The 8908-nt window shown below is 32.6% G+C and overlaps 1 protein-coding gene across 1 annotated transcript in view; it reads left to right on the forward strand.

The window, feature by feature from the left end:
- The window catches only part of LOC134846300 (gamma-aminobutyric acid receptor subunit beta-3-like), a 159622-nt gene that overhangs the window by 91922 nt on the left and 58792 nt on the right, over window positions 1-8908 (forward strand). The gene's annotated exons all lie outside the window — the stretch shown is intronic.

Genomic DNA, 8908 nt, shown 5'->3' on the forward strand with positions numbered 1-8908 from the left:
CACTAAACATAAAGTCATAAATGTAGTTTCAATCTTGTAGTTTAAATAGCATTCAGTTCTAACTGCGATCAAAGCTTTTAAATACTAAAACGAACTTCATCTCAAAGAGCGCTCGTACATCATCGAATGCTGTGTACCTTGATGAATGTTTTCAATCCGACCCGAAGTCAAATACGTTTTTCAAAAAAATTTTGATACAGTCTTTTTAGACACAAATTGAGTTTCAGACAAAAATCTGGTAGAATAATCACGTGGTCTATTTGGGGGTCTATCTGTTAATTTTTCAAAAATTACCATTTTTGAAAATTGCTGAATTTAACACTAACACTTTAAAACACTCAAGGTTTCCAAGTTGTGCAGCAAAAAAAAGTGAATGCCAGGCGATAAAAAGGTGGCTCTACAAGGTGAAAACATTAGTTATTTGTTTATAAAAAAAAATGTGAATCCGAGCACAGTGGCAGTTTTTTGCATTAAAATTATTCTACTATCTTTTTTTTTTAATTTTTACTATAAGAATTGTGCCCTTATGCTGACACCTACAACAAATTTCAACTTTGAAAATTTTTTGTTCGAATGAAATTCAGTTGGATACAGAGTTTTGTTTGCTTTTTGTACTCTCAATTTCTAATGAAAAATTTCAGTTGCAAAAAAACTTTTGATTTCCAGAAGTTGTATTTTTCTGCTATCACAAATTTTTTTGCTGAATTAAATTTATGATATCATGGAAGAAGCTCTCGTCATAGTCCTACTATATAACAAGAAAACTAGTCTGCACATTTTTTTTGTATTTTTTTAGCGAAGAAAAAACTGTCCTAACATTCAAAACATTTTTCACAGCACATTTATAAAATTAATAAATTTTTCTTCAATATAAAGATTTTTTTAAATCAGACATTTTGCAGTTACTATGATAACTATTATAACTTTTTATGGTTACTATGGTTTTGATTATGATTTTGCTTATGATTAATATGATTCTGAGTTTAACTATGATTATTTTGATTATTATGATTATAAGATTATAATTATTACTACTACAATTATGATGAATGTGATCATCATTATTGATATGTTTGTTTCTGATGCTTCGAATACTGTCAAGATTATCACTTTGTTTCTAACTTTCGTAGAAAAAGACTTAAAATTTGTGGGTGATTTTTTCTCTAGAAAAAACTTTGATTTTCCCACAAACTTTTGACCTTCCACCTCAAACTTAAAATGAGACTCTAAATGCGATCAAAGCTTTTAAATACTAAAACGAACTTCATCTCAAAGAGCGCTCGTACATCATCGAATGCTGTGTACCTTGATGAATGTTTTCAATCCGACCCGAAGTCAAATACGTTTTTCAAAAAAATTTTGATACAGTCTTTTTAGACACAAATTGAGTTTCAGACAAAAATCTGGTAGAATAATCACGTGGTCTATTTGGGGGTCTATCTGTTAATTTTTCAAAAATTACCATTTTTGAAAATTGCTGAATTTAACACTAACACTTTAAAACACTCAAGGTTTCCAAGTTGTGCAGCAAAAAAAAGTGAATGCCAGGCGATAAAAAGGTGGCTCTACAAGGTGAAAACATTAGTTATTTGTTTATAAAAAAAAATGTGAATCCGAGCACAGTGGCATTTTTTTGCATTAAAATTATTCTACTATCTTTTTTTTTTAATTTTTACTATAAGAATTGTGCCCTTATGCTGACACCTACAACAAATTTCAACTTTGAAAATTTTTCTGTTCGAATGAAATTCAGTTGGATACAGAGTTTTGTTTGCTTTTTGTACTCTCAATTTCTAATGAAAAATTTCAGTTGCAAAAAAACTTTTGATTTCCAGAAGTTGTATTTTTCTGCTATCACAAATTTTTTTGCTGAATTAAATTTATGATATCATGGAAGAAGCTCTCGTCATAGTCCTACTATATAACAAGAAAACTAGTCTGCACATTTTTTTGTATTTTTTTAGCGAAGAAAAAACTGTCCTAACATTCAAAACATTTTTCACAGCACATTTATAAAATTAATAAATTTTTCTTCAATATAAAGATTTTTTTTTAAATCAGACATTTTGCAGTTACTATGATAACTATTATAACTTTTTATGGTTACTATGGTTTTGATTATGATTTTGCTTAGGATTAATATGATTCTGAGTTTAACTATGATTATTTTGATTATTATAGTTATAAGATTATAATTATTACTACTACAATTATGATGACTGTGATCATCATTATTGATATGTTTGTTTCTGATGCTTCGAATACTGTCAAGATTATCACTTTGTTTCTAACTACTTTCGTAGAAAAAGACTTAAAATTTGTGGGTGATTTTTTCTCTAGAAAAAACTTTGATTTTCCCACAAACTTTTGATCTTCCACCTCAAACTTAAAATGAGACTCTATCTGTGATGATTTTTTTCTGGGCAATTTTTGAAGGGAAAAAACTAATTTTGTCAACTTGGGGTCATTAGCGTGCGGTACATTTTGCGCTATTTAATTTAAAAGTATCTGCAAAAATTGATTTATTTTTTATTGCTTTTTTATGAGATAGCTTAGATAAAAAAATTTGACAAAATTCGAGACGAAAAAACTACTTTTTGTAAATTATTAAAAAAGATTTTTTGAGAAATAATCAACAGTTTTATTATGATTAAGTTATTTCTAGTTATATACGTCTTTTCAAAGTTTGCACAATTATTGAAGGTGGATTCTAATGGAAAAGATAAGAGTAACAAACCTTCATTTTCGTTTTAAATAATTGTATTCAAAATCAGCTGCCTTTACTATAAGCAAAATTTTTGTATCTGAAAGCTAGTTTTGAAAACACGCTTTTGTTTTCATAGTTTGCCAAAAAAGTAGTCATAGAATACGTAGTCTTTCTTTTTTTTTATTTTCACAGGCTAGAAAACTTTTTTTTGCGCTCGAAAATTCAATCTAACCTAAAAATGCCATTTTGGAAGCTTCAGATGTATTACTAGTTTGCTGTTTTTACTTAAGGTTCGGAATTTTGTTTAATATATACCATAGAAGGGAGATTCTCATTTCCAATCCGCTTTCAATTTTTTCAAATTTTATCATTTACGACAATACATGTTCACAAGTAGAGGCTTCGCAATCTTTTATTTAATCGAGAGCCGCTAAACTATTCTGATAATAATTAAAAAGTTGTAAAGAATATATCATTTTAAAGAATATATTGATGCACATAATTATAAAAGCTTTAGAGTAAAAATTGAAAAAAAAGCAACTGACATAAAAGCAATGAAAAAATTCAAAATAGAAATTAAGACCGATTTGAACAAGTAGTTTTGTTGAAATTTTCTATATTTTTATATATTATATCCTAAAGCCAAATATGTCACGAAAAGTGCGGAAATTGAAATTTCAACTAAGGAAGCAAATTTGAAATTCTTTTTATATCTTGATTCGGTTTCTGTGCTCCAATTCTTTGCTTGCCACCCATGGTGTGAATCATCGTCATGTAGTTTTTTTTTAAATTTCTGACAAACCCATTTAATTACTGAGACGAATCATCAATTTCCAATCGAAACGTTTTTCAACCCAGAGGTTCTGCTTTGCCCATATTTAAGTAAATAAGTTTCTGACAGTTATGATTCATTCATGGATTGCTATTTAGACGTCCCTTTCCTCAGTGCTTTAACGGGCGCCAAAAATTCCAAGATATGCAAAACAAGAATCAGTTCTGACTGGTTTTACAAGTATTTTGAAAAAAAAAGTAACAACTTTCTTAGCTTGTTATTTTTTTACATAAATTGCTCCTGACGCTGACAAATTTGTTAGACTGGAAAACAAAGAAGTACAAAATAGCAATCAACTGCTATTTTTGTATGAATTTCAACTAGTTGAGTTTCAAGAATTCTGATATGGAAGGAATGTACTCAAAGTTTTGTGAATACGGAAGCTTTTTTTATTCTCTTTGTCTCTCTCTCTCTCTCTCTCCCTCCTCTCTCTCTGTCTCTCTCTCTCTCTCTCTCTCTCTCTCTCTCTTCTCTCTCTCTCTCTCTCTCTCTCTCTCTTTCTCTCTCTTTCTCTCTTCTCGCATGTCCCTATCTTTATCTCTCGCTCTCTCTCTCTCTCTCTCTCTCTCTCCTCCTCTCTCTCTCTCTCTCTTCTCCCTCCTCTCCTCTGTCTCTCTCTCTCTCTCTCTCTCTCTCTCTCTCTCTCTTTCTCTCCTCTTTCTCTCTTCTCTCTCTCTCTCTCTCTCTCTTCTCTCTCTCTCTCTCTTTTGGCCCGAACACCGATATTGCCGATATTGGCCGAACACCGAATTTTTCCAGACCGAAAAAAAAAACTCATTATTTCGGTCTGATGGTCGAAGAATCATACTGAATCAGACCGATATTGGCCGAACACCGAATTTTTCCAGACCGAAAAAAAAAACTCATTATTTCGGTCTGATAGTCGAAGAATCATACTGAATTTTAGTCTGATGGTCGAACTAAGGTCGAACCAGGGTCGAATCAGGGTTTTGATAGGGTTTGAGTCATGCTCGAACTAAGGTCGAATCAGGGTCGAATCCAACCCGATCTAGTGTCGAATTAGGGAGCAAAAACGGGCAAACGCCGACAAGCCAGCTTGAAATTGCTAAAACATTCACAGCAGCACAATTCTGCAATGCATAGAATAATCTGAAAAAAAACATCAACATTTGTAAGCCAAAGATATCAGATGAGAAACTCTAGACTTCTTTTTGGCCTCACAAAAGAAACAATACTAAATAAACAATAAGCTCGCTAACGGTTCCATCCGAGTACTCCCCTTTGCGGATTTTATTACAGCCGGCGATGGTTTCATAGACACCCTTTCGTTCTATAATCAGCCTAACCATGGGTCGCACACTTTCAATAGACTCCACCTAGCACAATGTTCGTTGAATTCGATAATTTTCTTTCTTCTCCCGATAACGTTGACGATCAATTCCACTAGCAGTCTTTCACATGTTTTACCAATTCTTCAAATTGGTAAAACATGTGAAAGAACAACTGCATCAAAGTTTACCAATTCTTAGAACTTTCAAAAAGTGTTCCAAATAGAACCAGTTAATTTAAAAAATTGCTCAAATCTTTCAATTGGTGAAAAAAAATATGTTCGAAAATCAAATTGCTAAGCTTGCAAGTGTCACGGGTTTGGACTATCCTACCAAGTAACAAGTGAACTTGACTTCAACATTGGCCAACGTATGCAACCATATGTGAAATATGCGGCTTTCCAGTAGAAGAAAAGCTCTTCAGTATTTTTGCTTGACAGTCAGACCAACATTACAACAAGTAAATGTTCACTGATTTTTTGGCCTCTCTCAAATTTCGTTGGTGTATAGTAATGCTTGTCTTGAGGACTGAAACCTCACCAAATGCTCCAACCTTGTTAACAAAAACTTGATAGATGACACAATAAAAACTAGATATGCGAGATCGAATCATTCAAAAACGCAAAGCCTATTGCCAATAATGATTGGTCTACAATTGAAAATGTAGCAATTTTTTCGCAACTACTTCCTCGTCTGATGAAACCTTCAGTATGCCTTTACCAAAGCCGCTATCCAAGATTTAAAAACACAGAAGAAATTCGGACCGCACCTTTTGACTGTTAAGTTTCGGAGAAATGACCTCTCACTTTATAGAGAAGTCATTTCCCACTTTTTGGTTCAAAATAAGAATATGATTGGATATCGCACGATGTCACGCCATATCGCGCGATGTCATATCACGAGATCAGATCTCAACAGGCGGTTAACTTTCCATATATATATAGAAGTTGATTTACTACTCTTTTATCGCTCTCTAATTAAACTGTTGATTATACCTAGTTTTGCTGCCAGCCTGTGAAATTGACGATGTGTGAAAACGGTCATTAGAGATCGAGCCAACTCTCTTCTCCCGCAAAAAATACAACCGTAAGTTCAAAGTATAATGACCATGATTTGCCAGGATGGATCTAAGAGGATTCAGTTCTGCTAAATTTGAGACATCTTAGAGCTATGAAACCAAAGATCAACAAGACTGCTCGTATCAGGGTGAAGCCCTGAACGTTCCGACTGCCTTTTAAGGTCTACGGAGCAAAATAACTTGAAACAATTGGATGTAATAAAATAATGAAAGAAATATATATATTCTTTGAGATTTTTTTTTTGAAAATGATCCCTCCACACGCCATATAAAATATACAGGGATAGATTTTGCTCCTAATAACAAATCAATTATGGCAAATAAGTTTCCATCAACCAATTTGGAACGATTTCTAAGACGGATTAAATCTCCGCTTACGCGTTAATAGCGCGAAATATATCGCGCGTTAATTGTCCAAAATTGTCCAAAATGCCAATCTTTGAACCCCCATAACTTTACGAAAAATGATCACAGGTGAAACATTTTTTTCAAATTTAAGCTCATGACAACAATACCTTTTGACTGATACAAAAAAACCGTCAAAAATGGTTAGTTAAGAAGTCGAAATTTGTCTGAAGAAAAAAAAATCCACCCGAGCACAAATATTCCCTTACTTTCGTTACGAAAGTCGGAACAACAAGAAATTAGACAGTACAATGTGCGCACTTCACTTGGTGTAGTCATATTCCATCAAAAGCCTCGCAGCAGTTTTTCACTCGATAGCTATTTCCTCAGCCAACAGAAATTCTGTTGCCGATCGATAATGAGAACATCCAAGCTACAACATTCCAATATAAGATTTACAGAAAAAACAATTTTGTCAGCTTAGGGGAATTGTGCTGAAATCATCAAAAAAAATAGTTTTAGCAAGAAAAAATTATACCCTATTGAAGATAGTGACTCGCTGAATCTAAATTTACAAAAAAAAAACATTTTACCCCCGATCGTTTTTCGCAAAGTTCTGGGAGTTTGAAAAATGCCAAATTTGCCATGCTCTTAGAAGATTTTAATCATAATGCTGAAAGCGTAACACAAATTATTCATGCGTGGCAAAATATCCCGCAGAACAGAATCGTTTCAAATTGAGTTGAGGCTACCTTATTGGTTGTAATAATTTCGTACGACTATTTTTTTTTGCACTTGGTCTATGATACTGTCCAAACTTGTTAACTGGGCGTTTTTGACGGTATTTTCCAAAAAACCATATGAAAGACACTGTTGTTTTAAGCTCAAATTTAGAAGGAAATTGTGATTATTTTTTGTTAAGTTATCGGGGTTGTTAAGCTAACTTGGCTAACTTTGGATAATTAACGGCGATATATTGCGTTCTTATAAGACGTTCCAAATTAATACGTTCCAAATTGAATTAAGAGCAGCAATTTAATCCTATTATTACCATATGAGAGGCTAAACGTGTCTTTAGTATCTTACATAGCGTGTGGACGGATAAAACGAAGAGCAAATAAATCAAAACTTTTTTTCTCAATTTTTGTGTCAATTATCTAAATGAAAAACTTTTTAGTTAGCTTTAAAAGCAATCGGAACTTTCCGGGCTTCGCCCTAATATACGAGAAGTCTAATATACAAGCTTTTCTGTAGCATTTCATCTTTTGAGTTACATACGATAAAATCTACAATTAGCTCACCCACTACAATGATAATTCAGATTAAATTCAACGTTTGCTGCCAGAGCATCTCCCAGTAATTGCGAACCTCATTGTGAGTTTATCATTGACTCCAACACAAAAAAGTGAGAGAGAGTGTTTTGTATCTTAACAACGACAAAAACTTCACTGTATAAATATGCTTTCATCATCAACTAAGTTAGCGAATGAATACGCTTGCCAGCAGCCAAAACTGTACTAAAAAAAATACAAAAATTTTATTTGAACATAAAATACAAAAAAAATTTGATGAAAATTTCTAAAACTTTATTTTTTTATATTTTTTCGAACAAAAATCATTCCCCACACACGCTATGTTAGGTTCCAAAATACATTTAGCAATTAGCTCAAATAGCATGCTTCAAGATCATTTTGAACGATTTCAAAACAGAATTAATATCTATTTAGGCGTTATTTGCACAAAATATATCACGCGTTGATTATCCCAAATTGGCCAAATTGGCATCTCTAAACCCCCATAAATTTACGAAAAATATTCAAATTTAAAATTGAGCTCAACACGACAATAGTTTTTGGCTGATATAAAAAATTCACCTCAAAAATGCTAGTTAAAACAACAAAAAATGTCTAGAAAAAAACCACCCCGAGCACAAATCATCCGTCACTTTCTCCGAAAGTCCGAACTACATTATGAAAAGACTAAATTCAAATTACCGAAAACCAAAAAAATATCTTCATAAACAAAAAATTGAAATCGAAAAGTACTGTTTCGCAAACGCAATATAGAAAAGTAATTGATAACTCTTACGTCACCGTACTTTCTTTGTTTAAGCATGGAATTCTTACAATGTTTTGGGAGACCTGCGAAAAATCATTTTTCGTTGATATAAAAAGTCGGAAAGTTTTTCGGAAATTTCAGTCCAGAAAATAATAAAACATCCTCTTGATAACTATTCTACGTTCTTGATATCCTTTACAAATCGGTGGTGGGGTTCGACCGCAATTCAACATCGGCGGAAACTATTCAAAAGATATTTTTATTTATTTTTGAGAAAAAAATACATTCGCCTTTTCTACGGTTGATTTTGATTGGGTTTCAGAGTGCAGGTTCCAAGGTAGTGTTTGCCCAATCCTACTCACCTATGTTTATGCGTTTGACTGTAATGATACGCGGAACATCAAGTGTTCATTCAGATCAAATTTATTTGATCGAGCCTGAGATTTCCCGATTTTTTTCTACAACGTAAAAAAGCGTGTCATTCTTTATAATTGGTCTTAATATTCAATAGAAAAACTTTGACCGAAATTTTTTCAAAATGATTTTATATTTTATTGAAAATTTGAATTGAGATTTGTAGAAACTTTTTCTTCTCACAA

This window comes from Symsagittifera roscoffensis, chromosome 5 (genome assembly GCF_963678635.1).
Source record: "Symsagittifera roscoffensis chromosome 5, txSymRosc1.1, whole genome shotgun sequence".
NCBI lineage: Eukaryota > Metazoa > Xenacoelomorpha > Acoela > Convolutidae > Symsagittifera > Symsagittifera roscoffensis.